General features: G+C 38.4%; 1 long non-coding RNA gene across 1 annotated transcript in view; it reads right to left on the bottom strand.

Annotated features, from left to right (window-relative positions):
* Positions 1-604: 604 nt before the first annotated feature.
* Positions 605-16,330, bottom strand: part of LOC141154727 (uncharacterized) — a 119,815-nt gene continuing 104,089 nt past the window's right edge. The window contains exons 2-4 of the long non-coding RNA XR_012247465.1: positions 3,082-3,239; positions 1,749-1,826; positions 605-999 (exon numbers count right to left, since the gene is read on the bottom strand). This is a non-coding gene — a long non-coding RNA (uncharacterized lncRNA). The remainder of the gene's footprint in view (positions 1,000-1,748; positions 1,827-3,081; positions 3,240-16,330) is intronic.

Genomic DNA, 16,330 nt, shown 5'->3' with positions numbered 1-16,330 from the left:
ACTCTGCTTGCTGGGTATTCAGTGTTTCTACTCTGGCAAGATTTCCACCTCAGAGATGAACACATTTTTGAAACTTAAATTTACCAACTTTGAATCTCAATACTACAAAGCCTCTAATTGCCCAGAAAAGACAAGTATAACACTCTGAGGCCTCCTGGGACTGTTCCCAACCTTTTTGAACTCTTTAATGCAAAATACAGCCTAATTAATGACTGTAATCCATCTGGCTGGGGAAAAACAGATTGTCACCACTGGTGGTCAGCAGTCTATTTAACTAGACACTGCACTAACAAACTTTTTAGGCCGCTTAAATTGTAAAAACAATCCAAAAATTATCCCTTCTTGGGATCAGATACCTGTCATGCTAAAAGAAAAAAGAAGCCAGCTCACCTACACTCTTGGACGACCTGGGGCACAGAACCTCAAGGGACCGCTTGCAAACAGAGATTAAGAATGTGTTCCAGCAGCCATCATGGATAAAAGAAGTTTATTGATAAAATGGCAATTCCATATAAAATTTGGTAGTCATAGCAACGCGTTTCGAATGCAATATGCATCCTTTGTCAAAGCTATGTGACCACTGAACAAACAAGATTAAATACAAAAATGCACCAATACAAATGAAGATAAAAATCACATGATTAAATGCTAATCAAGAACAGGCTGAAAACGTCACATGATTCGGACACACAAAATACAATCTGACATAATTTAAACAAAAATACAAAAATGTATTTCCATATAAAACTAGTCAATACAAGTAATACACGTTCCGTGCAAGCAAAATACAAAGAATAATTTTGATATTAATAGTGATACATTAATTCGCGCCGCATATTGAGGCCAATAGGACTGCAGGTATCAAGTTTCATCATCCAATATGCCTCCCGATTTTATAGGTGTTTCCATAAATTTCCTCCTCTAGGATTCACAACAACTCTCTCAATATCCATGTCCTGGAAAGGGGATAAATTTCTACTATGGTGCTGTATGAAATGCCTAGAAGCATAAGACAGATTATGGTTATTTTCAGAGATATTAACTATATCAGAAACATGTTCAGAGATTTTTCTTTTCATTTTTCTGATGGTGCAACCTACATACATTTTGTCACATAAATTACAATAAATTATGTATATTACATGATCACTATTGCAATTAATAAAATGATTTATGTGGAATGATTGTGATTTGTCCGCATTAGAAATATTTTTTTATAACTTTCACATATTGACAGAGATTGCACCAATTTTGACCACATTTATAAAATCATTGGCAATGAAGCCAAGTATGTCATGTTTGGAGGGGATTTGCAATTGAGGGGGAGAGAATATTCTCCAAAGTCTGCGCTCTCTTGGCCATTACCCTGATACCTGGAGAAAGAACTTCAGCTAATACAGAATCGTCATGTAATATTGGTAAAAATTTTAATACTATATTTTTAATACTTTAAAACTGGGGATTATATTGGAGAGATAGTGTTACTTGTTTATTATTGTAGAATTTGTTATCTTGATTTTTATTACAGACAAAATGTTCTTCTAATAGATTAGATCTATTTTTTACATGCTCTATCAAGATTCCATAGTGGATAACCTCTTTTTTTCAGTTTTTTTTTGCAGTGAGTTATTTCTCTATTTAAATTATTCAAATCACTAGAATTACGTTTTATTCTAACCTTTTCCCCCACCGGTATGGCCTTTAGAGTGTGCGTTGCGTGTCCCTTTTGGCATGGAGAATTGTGTTACCTGATATTGGTTTAAAAAACGTAGACGTGGAAATTCCTTGCTCAGTCCCCTCCAACTGTAAATCCAAGAATGAAATGCCTGAATGAATGAAAAGCAAATGTGAATGACAAATTCAACGTATTACTATTCAGATATTCTATGAATGATGGAATATCAGATCTATCTCCTTTTCATATAATAAATTGGTCATCTATAAATCAGGCATACCATTGAATACATTCTAAAAAGGGATTATCAATAGAATATAAAAATGTATGTTCTCAATAAGACATCACCAGGTTAGCTAATGAAGGGGAATATTTTTCCCCCATAGATACGCCTTTGCATTGTAGATAATACTCATTAGAATATGTGAAAAAATTGTGAGACATTAAAAATGTAATAACTTGTTTGATATAATTACATAGGTCAGTTGTATAGTTACGATACGACATCACAACTGAGCCAGGTAAATGTACAGTCCCATGTAATGGTGGATAATTGACTTAATACATCTTTAGAGTCATTTGAAAAACCAGGAACTCTTTGTGCCAGTGGTTGGAGAAGGTTGTCCAAACAATCTCCTAAGTGCTCCGACACGGCATCAATACTTGAGATGATGGGTCTCATTGAAGGGGATAGATTTGTTTGTGGGTTTTCGGTAGACCATATAGGCAGGGTAGCATAGAATAATCCACAATTATATATTCAAGTTGTTTCTCTGTAATGACACCCAATGCAAATCCCTCTCTAATGATTTCATTGTGTTTTCCGCTTTAATTCAGATAGAGGATTGGATTTAATTTTCTTATACGTGGTTTGGTCGCTGAGCATTTCTTTAATTTGTTTATCATACATTTCAGTGTCCATAACAACCACTAAACCACCTTTGTCTGATATTCTAACAATGATAGCCTCTCTGTTTTTTAATTCTTGAATGGCTTGGTATTCTTTTATGGATAAATTGGGTATTTTTGTGTCCTTGAAATTCTGTTCCGAATGTAGTTTCTTTAACCCCTTTTGTACTAATACTTGTAATCGATCCATAGAATCTGTCCTAGACTGTATCGGGTAAAAGAAAGGGTTCTGGGTCTTAAATATATGGGAGAAATTAGTCGGAGATTCCTGTAGCTCCTGTAAATTTATAATTGCACACTGTTCTTGAAAATTCAATTGGCGATATTCATTGGTTACTTTAATCTGTGCGTGTTCAGAAAAATTTTATGCAGGTGCTTTGGAAAAAAAATGTGTTTTGGCAGTTAAATTCCTCACAAACTTGTTTATAGTCAAAAGTGTGTTAAATAGATTAAATTTCTTTTCTGGGACAAAATAGAGACCATAAGAGAATACTCACATTTGCTCACACGTAAGATTAAGCTTTGAATAATTTAGCACATTGCTAATAGAGTGTTCATTCACATGAATTTCTTGCGACAGGTGACCATGCCTGGCAGATTTGGCAGGTCTGTACCCACAGCGCCTGTTGCGTGTTTTGTGCGTCTTTTGTTATTTCTGAAATAAGAAAAATCTTTACTGGTAGTAGCAACTTCCATTTCATTTATATTCTCATCAGAGAAAACTAAATCCGAAAAACTAAAACTGACCCGTCTATTGGCATTAGTTTTATTATGAGCGGGAGTGTACTTTAAGATGGGTTTAGGTGTTTTTGGAGATTCCTCCCACCTACCCCCACTCATATACTTGATTCAAGTATATGAATCAAATTCCATCAAATTGCTCTGGAGAATTAATGTCATTAATAATTAGAGAAGGAGAACAGAAATTAATCTATTTGAATAAAGAAATTGCTTCATTGAAAGCTTCTCTACAAGAGCATTATACTACTTGTATTTATGATGCAAATCTGCTTAAAATCAAAGAGAACACTGATAAATTGGAAAACAATTACTGAGAGAAAAAAGAAAAAGTTTTTAATGGATGTGAATGATTATAAATTGAATCAAGTATATGTACTTAATTAAAGCATTTTTAGAAAAAAGATTAGACTATGACAATAAATAGATAGATTTATGATAAAAATAAATTTTAGCTTCGGACCACACCTTTAACATGCTACCATGGCCTGCGACATTGTCTAACTTGCCTTTCATCAGCACATCTGGGACTTCATTGGTTGTCAATTGCAAAGGGAGCTGCCATCAGCAGATCTTGATGATTTGCATACTCAAGTGCATTTAGCGTGTCAGCACATTCCTTAGACAACAATTCCACAATACCTTATTGATAGCAGCCATGGGGTGTAAGCATGTGCAGTTCTCCTTGTGGCACTTGTACTTGATACTGAATAAATTAATATTTTTAAAAAATGTTAATTCAATTTTTCCAGCATTTACATATCATTAACATGTCTATCTATTAAATGATTTCCATTATTCTATGACTTTTCCTTCTTGGTGTTTCATTTTCAATGTTGAGGAGTACAGGTGTACAATTAGTGAGCATGTAAATATATTTATATTATGGATATTGTAGCTCTGCTATTGAACTGAGAGGGGTTCTTAATACATTTCATTCACTAGGGCCTTCTGGGGTTAGTGTCCACATCTACAGCAAGGACTGTGGAGTTTAGCCAGTATGAAAGCAGAATTAAAGCACAGCAGGCAGTTTTGGGTAACCAACTCCACTGCGGCGCAGAGCAGTAGGGAACAACATTGGACAGTGGAGATCTTGCCAGTGTGGTAAAAAAAAGAAGGTTTTATGAATAGTGTATATTTTACTTTACATTTTCGTTGTGATGCCAAAATTGTTCATTAAAGACTAAGTGAATTTTCTCATGGACACATTTACATCTGTTCCTTTACTTCACATAGATTTGTTTTTTGTGCTTAACATTTTTTTTAGTGATAGTAGCTCCTGGGGAAATTACTTGCATGCTTATGTGATTAATATTAACAGTTTTACAACTGTGAAATGCATCTTTTCAGGTGATTATAGAATCATATGATCATTTTGTAGTTGGTAGACATGAGCAATTGTTTTGAAATTTGAATTCGCCAACCTTGATCAATTTTATCCAAAAATTTGATACGCGCCGAAGTACTTTAATTGTCCTGAAAAGACTTGTGTGACATTCTGAAGTCTCTGAGGATTGTAGCTGGATCTCATTGGTCAGAGTTTACTCTCAATCCACTTAATTTAAACTCATTCAAGCACATGTTCATATGTAGGTTAATTTAATTTATAGTAAAAATGACTAAAAAAATGACAAACACTTAAGATGAAAGATAGAATTAAATAAAATGCTTACATGGGAATATATCAAAAACTAATATCGATGACAGATGCAATTCAAGCTTAATGTTCTCTAGGCATTCAACATAAAATGTTGAGCTTTGCTATTATGTGCTTTTTCTTTGTATACAATACTGTGCAAAACAGAAATACAAGCAGATATTTATAATCAAAAATAGTCTTACATAGTGAAGGATAACCAACTAATCCATATAAGACATAAGAACACTGCTAAAAGCATATAGAATGAACTGTAAAAGCTGCAGTAGAGATCCACAGAAAATGGCAGTGGAATCACTGTTAAAGCAGTAGGCACAAGGTCACGCCAGGAGAAATCTTGATTATGTTTAAGATAACACAAAGAGGGACACTTGAAAAAAGACTGTACATTTAAGCAGAACAATGGAAATAATTTAAAAAATGGGCTAAGCAAAAGATCAAAATTAAAATCTCTGACATGAATGGATAATTAGAATAGCCTCTTTAACTTCTTTACCCCCAAGACTGTTTTCATCTTCTTGACCAGGCCAAATTTTACAATTCTGAACAGTGTAATTTTGTGTGACAATAATTCTGGAACGCTTCAATGTATCCCAGTGATTCTGAGACTGTTTTTTCGCAACACATTGTACTTCATGCTAGTGATAAATTTAGTAGGATATATTTTGCGTTTATTTGTGATGATATCGGAAATTTGGCAAACCTTTTTTTATGCCGTTAAACCTGATAGTTATATCACACAAAGTAATAAATAAATAACATTTACCACATGTCTACTTTACATCAGCATCATTTTTAAACATATTTTTTTTATTAGGAAGTTAGAGTTGATTAGTTCATTAACAATTTCTCTCCAAACAAAATTTAAAAAATCAATGTTTTTAGGGACCACATTACAATTGCAGTGACTTTAAGGGGCCTATATGACAGATAATACCCAAAGGTCACACCACTTTAAAAACTGCACTCCTCAAAATGCTCAAAACCACATTCAATAAGTTTATTAACCCTTTAGGTTTACAAAGGAATTAAAGCAATGTGGAATGAAAAATGTAAATTTTACCTTTTGCCACATAAATGTGGATTTAGCCCCAAATTTTGCATTTTCACAAGGGAAACAGGAGAAATTGGACAATATAATTTGTTGGCCAACGTCCCCTAAGTATGTCAATACCCCAAATATGGTGGAAAACTACTGCTTGTGTGCACGGTGGGGCTCAGAAAGGAAGGCGCACCATTAGACTTTTGGAACACAAAATTGGATGGAATTGATACAGAATGTCATGTCGTGTTTGAAGAGCCCCTGATGTGCCTAAACAGTAGAAACCCCAACTAGTGACCCCATTTTGAAAATGACACCATTCAAGGAATTTATCTATAGGTCTGGTGAGCACTTTGAACCCACAAGTTTTTCAGAGAATTTCATAACAAAAATTTTCCAGCAAAAAAGTTGGTTTTGCCCCAAATTTTTAATTTTCACAAGGGTAACAAGAGAAAATAATCTGTACAATTTGTTGTTAAATTTCTCTTGAAAACACCGATACCCCACATGTGGCGGAAAACTACTGTTTTGGCACAAGTATTGATATCATATAGTTTAGTCTATATCTAATCTAAAATATGACTAGAGACCAAACTAATTCAGTAGACACAAAATGTATTATTATTTAAATATACAGTACATATAGAGATACTAATGATTAAAAAGCACCTCCAAACTGTGAGGGACTATAAGTTGCATCTAACCAGAGGTGTATACAGTTATATGAAAAAGTTTGGGCACCCCAATTAATCTTAAGCTTAATGTTTTATAAAAATTGGTGTTTATGCAACAGCTATTTCAGTTTGATATATGTAATAACCGATGGACACAGTAATGTTTCTGCCTTGCAATGAGGTTATTGTACTAACAGAAAATGTGCAATCTGCATTCAAATAAAATTTGACAGGTGCATAAGTATGGGCACCTCACCAGAAAAGTGACATTAATATTTAGTAGATCCTCCTTTTGCAAAAATAACAGCCTCTAGTCACTTCCTGTAGCTTTTAATGAGTTCCTGGATCCTGGATGAAGGTATTTTTGACCATTCCTCTTTACAAAACAATTCCAGTTCAGTTAAGTTTGATGGTCGCCGAGCATGGACAGCCCTCTTCAAATGATCCCACAGATGTTCAATGATATTCAGGTCTGGGGACTGGGATGGCCATTCCAGAACATTGTAATTGTTCCTCTGCATGAATGCCTGAGTAGATTTGGAGCGGTGTTTTGGATGATTGTCTTGCTGAAAGATCCATCCCCTGCGTAACTTCAACTTTGTCACTGATTCTTGAACATTATTGTCAAGAATCTGCTGATACTGAGTGGAATCCATGCGTCCCTCAACTTTAACAAGATTCCCGGTGCCGGCATTGGCCACACAGCCCCAAAGCATGATGGAACCTCCACCAAATTTTACTGTGGGTAGCAAGTGCTTTTCTTGGAATGCTGTGTTTTTTTGCCGCCATGCATAATGCCTTTTTGTATGACCAAACAACTCAATCTTGGTTTCATCAGTCCACAGGACCTTCTTCCAAAATGAAATTGGCTTCTCCAAATGTGCTTTTGCATACCTCAGCCGACTGTTTGTGGCGTGCTTGCAGAAACGGCTTCTTTCGCATCACTCTCTCATACAGCTTCTCCTTGTGCAAAGAGCATTGTATAGTTGACCGATGCACAGTGACACCATCTGCAGCAAATTGATGCTGCAGCTCTCTGGAGGTGGTCTGAGGAATGTCCTTGACTGATCTCACCATTCTTCTTCTCTGCCTTTCTGATGTTTTTCTTGGCCTGCCACTTCTGGCCTTAACAAGAACTGTCCCTGTGTCCTTCCATTTCCTTACTATGTTCCTCACAGTGGAAACTGACAGGTTAAATCGCTGAGACAGCTTTTTGTATCCTTCCCCTGAACAACTATGTTGAATAATCTTTGTTTTCAGATCATTTGACAGTTGTTTTGAGGAGCTCATGATGCCACTCTTCAGAGGAGATTCAAACAGGAGAACAACTTGCAAGTGGCCACTTTAAGTAGCTTTTCTCATGATTGCATACACCTGGCTATGAAGTTCAAAGCTCAATGAGGTTACAAAACCAAAAAAAGTGCTTTAGTAAGTCAGTAAAAAGTAGGTAGGAGTATTTAAAACAAGAAAATGATAAGGGTGCCCATATTTATGCACCTGTCAAATTTTGTTTGAATGCAGATTGCACATTTTCTGTTAGTACAATAAACCTCATTTCAAGGCAGAAACATTACTGTGTCCAACAGTTATTACATATATCAAACTGAAATAGCTGTTGCAAAAACACCAATTTTTATAAAACATTAAGCTTAAGATTAATAGGGGTGCCCAAACTTTTTCATATAACTGTATTTTCATGGGATACATTGCTACTATTGGGTGTACTGAAATTCAAATGTTAACCCGCATGTTAATCTTTAGGCAAGTGCCAATACTAGTAACCAAATAGTATACAGTGGTAACATACCGCAGCAAAAGTCAAATATTAACACCGGTGTGATGCAAAGTCCCTCATTCCCTACGCACGTTTCATCATCCGACTTCCTCAGGGGGCGTGGTGTTAACCGGAAAGTGTGCTATTTTCATGTGACCTTAATGACATCTGACGTTACCAGAGCATGACTAACCCGCCCGCATCTCCTAAACAACATGACTTCCGATTTCCGGCCTGTGGAGCGCACGCTATCAGCGTTCCCATGGCAACAAGAGGTGTGCTGCACGTGCGCTCCCACTATGGCCGGATTCCCAGAAGTCAGGAGTGCAGACGAAAGGCGCATGCACACTGACAGATGGAATGAAGGCATATGCAGTGCGCTGAAAGAGTATGTAGTGCCATGTGTAAAACAGAGTCATATCGAAGAATAGTGCGGTTAGGAGGATGTGACTGTGTGATTGTGTATCTAGACTACAGTGAGTGAATATTAATAATAGAGTGTTACAATGGAGTTATTTTGAAGGTAACCACAGAATATGAAAGCTATTATTCAATTACATACCTAATGTGAATAAAGTGTAGTGACTGAAACTATATTGTGTATTGGTGTGTGAATTATACATATTGTGAAACATAGTCTGACAAAAGTGCATTTAACATAATGATAATAAATACACTTTTAAAAACCATAGCAAGCATTATAGTGAATTAAAAGTGCTAAGTGCAGAAATTAAAATATGATTTTTAAACACATATATTTAACATGATAAAACAAATAGAGAAGTTATGGCACTGATAAATTCCTTATATCTCCTAAAAAAAACTTTCATCAACCCTCAGTCAAAAAAGACACATCTCTTGTATAAGTATAAATATGGAAATATTGCACAAATGTCCAACTAGGGAATCTCTGCCAAGGCCTTCAGGCTGTAGGAAAAATATATCAAAAAGTCCAAAGGTCCCTGTTAGTAATGTGGAAACTTATAGATTTAGTTCGTAGTTTCCTTAAAGTGCAAGTGCTCATCCATCATACAGTGCCAACCGCAACCATCAAACGGACGTCATCCATATGTAAAGGGAGAAAAATCCCACAGGTGAATAATTACTGAAAGGTCTTTTCGCCTCGAAGGTTCAAATTAGCTAGCTATCCCATCAGTGGCACGGATGGTATATGACATATCGGGAGAAAAGTTATAGCCACACATAAAACGCAATCTAGTATAAAAGAAATATAAGTTAAAACTAGTGATGAGCGAGCATGCTCGCCACTGCTCGGTACTCGCCCGAGCATCTCAGTACTCGAGATGCTCGGAGCTCGCCGAGTACTTTCGAGATGCTCGGGCGGGAGCTCGGGTCCCCGTCCTGCATGTCTGGCGCTATTTAGAGCACCAATCATGCAGGGATTGTCTGCCACTCACTGTAATGCCACAGCCATGGTGGTTGTGGCATTACAGTGGTTGCCCAAATCGATGGGAACATTGCTCACAGTGAAACATGAAAAGCCTGCAATTCAGCAGCGGCATACATCGGTAACGACAATTTAGAACAGAAAGAATAGAGCATCACACATAAATTAGATAGATAGAAACATGTCAGTCACATATATAATAAGTACAGTGACAGTGTTGGTTACTGTACTTGTCATTTAGTGTTAAAATAAAGTATTTAATAAAAAATAAATTGGCGTGGGGTTCCCTGTAATTTTAGTCTCTAGCGGAGGTTAAGCACACGGCTGGGGCAGATGTTTGAAGCCTTGGAAGGGGGTAATACCCACAGAACTTCCCAGGCTACTAATGTCAGCCCCCAGCTGAATACCTAGCCTTTACTAGCTATTAAAATGGGGGACCCAAAAAAAAATGACGTGGGGTCCCCCCTATTTTAATAGCTAGCAAAGGCTAGGCAGACAGCTGGGGGCTGATATTAATAGCCCAGGAAGGGTGCCAAGAATATTGGCCCCCTCCCAGGCTAGAAACACCAGCCGTCAGCCGCCCCAGAAATGGTGCATCCATAGGATGTGCTCTTTAGAGAGCCAATTAGCATGCAAGGATTGACAGCAACTCTCTGTAATGCCGTAGCCATGTTGGTTGTGGCATTACAGTGATTGGCTATCTGCATAGCATCATCAGGTCTATATAAGACCTAATGACCCTATGCTCGTCACAGTGTACCCCGGAAACAGGCAGAGTAGTGAGAGATGCTGAGCGAGGAAGAAAATTGTTGCTTGTTTTAGTCAGGTATTCCACAGCAAGATATACATTTAAACTAACAGTCCTTCCGAAAGTGGTTTGCATGTTAGTGACAGGCCAAGTTTTACAATTTTGATGACTGTCACTTTATGAGGTAATAACTCTGGAACGCATCAATGGAACTCACTGATTCTGAAACTGTTTTTTTGTGACATCTTGTACTTCATGACACTAGTAAAATTTATTCGATATGACTTGTATTTCTTTGTGAAAAAATTGAAAATTTGGCAAATATTTTTAAAATTCAAATTTCAAACTTTGAATTTTCATGCCCTTAAATCAGAGAGATAAGTCACACAAAATAGTTCATAAATAACATAAGTTATAGTTCATAAGTCAATTGCATTCTTAGGATACTGCTACCTAAGGTACTGACCTCTTTTTCACAGAAACGTACAGTCCGAATCATTCCTACCATCCTTCCATTTCAATATGATCGCTTGCACAGTGCTCCTTGAGATGTTTAAAGCTTGGAAAATCTTTTTGTATCCAAATCCAGCTTTAAACTTTGCCAGAACAGTATCTCGGACCTGCCTGGTGTGTTCCTTGGTCTTCATGATGCTCTCTGCACTTGAAACAGAACCCTGAGACTATCACAGAGCAGGTGCATTTAGACGGAGACTTGATTACACACAGGTGGATTCTATTTATCATTACCAGTCATTTAGGACAACATTGGATCATTCAGAGATCCTCACTGAACTTCTGGAGTGAGTTTGCTGCACTGAAAGTAAAGGGGCCGAATAATATTGCATGCCCCACTTTTCAGTTTTGAATTTGTTAAAAAAGTTTAAAATATCCAAGAAATTTCCTTCCACTTCACGATTGTGTCCCACTTGTTGTTGATTCTTCCCCAAAAAAATAGAATTTCATATCTTTATGTTTGAAGCCAGAAATGCGGCTAAAGGTAGAAAAGTTCAAGGGGGCCAAATACTTTCACAATGCACTGTATATACCTATTATTGATCCCTTTCTTTACAGGGTACTTCCAGAAACTCATGACTACCCTAGACGAATCTGGACCTACCTCCACCTTGGACCATATATCTTTTTTGAAGCTACGCACTTTACTTGGTCTTTAATATTTTATTTTAATAATAAAGTATATTTTTAAATAACCTCAATAAATTATATAACTTTTATTAAATATTCCAATTACTCCTTATTTCTAAAAAATGCCTAACTAGTGATGAGCGAGCATGCTCGCTACTGCTCGGTAATCGACGAATATTTCCGTGGTTGCTAAGATGGAGCTTGGGTCCCCCTTCCTGCATGTTTGGCAGTGTTTAGAGAGCCAATGAACATGCAGGGATTGTCTGCCACACATTGTAATGCCACAGCAATGTTGGTTGTGGCATTACAGTGATTGGCTAGCCGCACAGCATCATTAGGTCTGTATTAGACCTGGCACCGCCATGCTCGTCACATTCTACTCTGGAATCAAGCAGTGTAGGGAGAGATGCTGCTGAGCTAGGGAGAGATTTCTTGTTTCTTAGTTAATGTTGGTATACCACCATATATTATACACATATCCATCTCAACTAACAATCATTCTGAGGACTAATCCAGCTGCATAGATATCAGTGGCAGACTGCAGTGCATATTGCAAGAGGGTCCATTACAGTTCTGTCTGCTGCTGGTGCTTTTACAGATATTTCTAGAAATAGCCCCAGGTATCAGGGGCCAGGAATATTTTTTTTTGGATCTTAATCCTGATTATTTGCTTATAAAGCAATCCAGAGAACACCGATTTTCTGCTCCATTTGCTTGTTGGCACTGCAGAATACAGTCAAATCCTTTCCATATTACAGCTCTAAAAATCCATCTATTTAAAACTGTGGTTTGTCCGTCACACGGATCACATATAAGTGCGCTGAAAATTCTGCCATTTCTGGCCTCCATTGAAATTTTGTTGCAGTGTGTTAGTGAAGTTATTGACACCAGTTCACTGTTAAAAATAGTTATCTACGGGCCAGCTATTTAAAATTGTGGTTTGTCTGTCACACGGGCCACATATACAGAGGGGGGAAAAAGTATTTAGTCAGCTACCAATTGTGCAAGTTCTCCCACTTAAAAAGATGAGAGAGGCCTGTAATTGACATCATAGGTAGACCTCAACTATGAGATACAAAATGAGAAAACAAATCCTGAAAATCACATTGTCTGATTTGGAAAGAATTTTTTTTCAAATTTTGGTGGAAAATAAGTATTTGGTCAATTACAAAAGTTCATCTCAATACTTTGTTATATATCCTTTGTTGGCAATGACAGAGGTCAAACGTTTCCTGTAAGTCTTCACAAGGTTGGCACACACTGTTGCTAGTATGTTGGCCCATTCCTCCATGCAGATCTCCTCTAGAGTAACGATGTTTTGCGGCTGTCACTGGGCAACATGGACTTTCAACTCCCTCCAAAGGTTTTCTATAGCGTGTAGATCTGGAGACTGGCTAGGCCACTCCAGGACCTTGAAATGCATGTTACGAAGCCACTCCTTCATTTCCCTGGCAGTGTGCTTGAGATCATTGTCATGCTGAAAGACCCAGCCACGTTTCTTCTTCAATGCCCTTGCTGATGGAAGGAGGTTTGCACTCAAAATCTCACGATACATGGCCCCATTCATTCTTTCATGTAAACGGATCAGTCGTCCTGGACCCTTGGCAAAGAAGCAGCCCCAAGCATGATGTTGCCACCCCCATGCTTCACAGTAGGTATGGTGTTCTTTGAATGCAACTCAGCATTCTTCTCCTCCAAACACGAAGAGTTGTGGTTCTACCAAACAGTTCTACTTTGGTTTCATCTGACCATATGACATTCTCCCAATACTCTTCTGGATCATCCAAATGCTCTCTAGCAAACTTCAGACTGGCCCGGACATGTAATGGCTTAAGCAGGGGGACACATCTGGCACTGCAGGATCTGAATCACTGGCGGCATAGTGTGTTACTGATGGCAGCCAGTGTAATGTTGGTCCCAGCTCTCTACAGATCATTAACTAGGTCCCCCCGTGTGGTTCTGGAATTTTTGCCCACCGTTCTTGAGATCATTTTGACCCCACAGGGTGTGATCTTTTGTGGAGCCCCAGATCGAGGGAGATTATCAGTGGTCTTGTATGTCTTCCATTTTTCTAATTATTGCTCCCACAGTTGATTTCTTCACACCAAGCTGCTTGCCTATTGCAGATTCAGTATTTCCCGCCTGGTGCAGGGCTACAATTTTGTTTCTGTTGTCCTTCGACAGCTCTTTGGTCTTCACCATAGTGGAGTTTGGAGTGTGACTGTTTGAGTTTGCGGACAGGTGTCTTTTATACTGATAACAAGTTAAAACAGGTGACAGTACTACAGGTAATGAGTGGAAGACAGAGGAGCCTCTTAAAGAAGAAGTTACAGGTCTGTGAGAGCCATAAATCTTGCTCATTTGTAATTGACCAAATACTTATTTTCCACCAAAATTTGAAAAAAATTTCTTTACAAATCCGACAATGTGATTTTCAGGATTTGTTTTCTCATTATGTCTCTCATAGTTACAGTCTACCTATGATATTAATTACAGACCTCTCTCTTCTTTTAAAGAGGGAGAACTTGCACAATTGGTGGCTGACTAAACTAAACTTTTTTTCCCCACTGTAAGTGCGCTGAAAATTCTGCCATTTCTGGCCTCCATTGAAATTTTGTTGCAGTGTGTTAGCGAAGTTATTGACACCAGTTCGCTGTTAAAAATAGTTACCTACAGGCCAGCTATTTAAAACTGTGGTTTGTCTGTCACACGGATCACATATAAGTGCACTCAAAATTCTGCCATTTCTGGCATCCATTGAAATTTTGTGGCAGTGTGTTAGCAAAGCTATTGACATGAGGTCGCTGTGAAAAATAGTTACCTACACGCCAGCTATATACTGAGATTTTCCGCCACACGTATCACATATAACTCCGGTTCAAATCCAGCTATTTGTAGTGAACATGGAAAATATTGTCCTCCATTTAAAATGGGCAAGGCGCATGGCAAGGGATGGGGAAGAGGATGTGATGGTGATGATGGTGCATGCAGAGGATGAGGCCGTGGGCTAGCTGAAATTGTGCCACAACAAACAAACACATCTTCTCGCTCAACCTTCCTGTCCCAATTAATAGGGAACTGCAGAACACCATCATTGAACACTGAGCAGTGTGAAAAGGTTATTGGTTGGATAGCAGATAATGCTTCCAGTCACTTAGCCACCACCACCACCCTGTCTTGCACACGGTCAAGTCTCAGTAGCCGTGAGTCTGGACTGCATATTCCTCACCCTGATCCTCCTTCCTCCCACCACGTCGAGTGCCCAGAGGCAACTGATCACTAGTGTTGAGCCACCCCCATAGTGTTCGGGTTCGGTTCGGTTCGTCGAACACCAGGATGTTCGAGGAACTGTTCGTCGAACTGTTCGTCGAACACCTTAGAACACCGTCGAACACCGTTAAAACCAATGGCAGGCAAACAAAAACACATAGAAACACATAGAAAACACTTTCAAAGGTGTCCAAAAGCTGACAAACTGCTCAGAAGACGCTCTCCTTAAAAAAAAGCCGGCCGGCAATTCAGCAGCGGCATACACCGGTACCCGACAATTTAGACAAGAAGGAATAGAGCATCACACATAGATTAGATAGATAGAAACATGTCAGTCACATATATATGAAGTACAGTGACAGTGTTGCTTACTGTACTTGTCATTTAGTGTAAAGGATTTATTTAAAAAAATAATAGTGTTTTCATGTACCATCTCTTTAAAAAAGCCGGCCGGCAATTCAGCAGCGGTACCCGACAATTTATAACAGAAAGAATAGAGCATCACACATAGATACATATAAACATGCCAATCACATATATAATAAGTACAGTGACAGTGTTGGTTACTGTACTTGTCATTTAGTGTAAAGGATTTATTTAAAAAAATATTAGTGTTTTCATGCACCGTCTCTTTAAAAAAGCCGGCCGGCAATTCAGCATTAGTGTTGAGCCACCCCCGTAGTGTTCGAGTTCGGTTCGGTTCGTCGAACACCCGTGTGTTCGCCGAACTGTTCGTCGAACTGTTCGTCGAACACCTTCGAACACCGTTAAAACCAATGGCAGGCAAACAAAAACACATAGAAACACATAGAAAACACCTTCAAAGGTGTCCAAAAGCTGACAAACTGCTCAGAAGACACAACTAACACATGGAAAAGTGACAAGTACATATAGTCATGAGAAAAGAAAAGAGGTGGAGGAGTAAAAGGAGGGGGAGACACAGATATAGGCATGTCATGCCCTTCTAAAATCCAAAAAGTGAGAAGCCGACACGTTCAGTCCGCTCCTGCCCGTGCCACCTCCGTGTCGCCGGGTTTGTGCCAGAGCCGCGGTGAACCCTGACGGCCAGCCCCCCTCTCCCAATACTGGTGCCTGTCCGCTGGTGGGTCGAGCGAGCCCCCCTGTGGTGGAGGCAGCTCAAAGTTTTTTAATTTAAATTGTCTCTCTAATTTGAATGAATACACTTTAAATCCATTTACAAGGATCTATTGGAGGGCAAGTCTCATGCCAGCAGCCGCGTAATTCCAGCTCCAGTAGCGTCCACTAAAGCTGCTGCAGTTAAAAAGCTTTTA

Source organism: Phyllobates terribilis, unplaced genomic scaffold, assembly GCF_046119375.1.
Source record: "Phyllobates terribilis strain yellow unplaced genomic scaffold, ASM4611937v1 Scaffold_7__3_contigs__length_470593459, whole genome shotgun sequence".
NCBI lineage: Eukaryota > Metazoa > Chordata > Amphibia > Anura > Dendrobatidae > Phyllobates > Phyllobates terribilis.
This window is presented reverse-complemented; position numbering and strand designations above follow the sequence as displayed.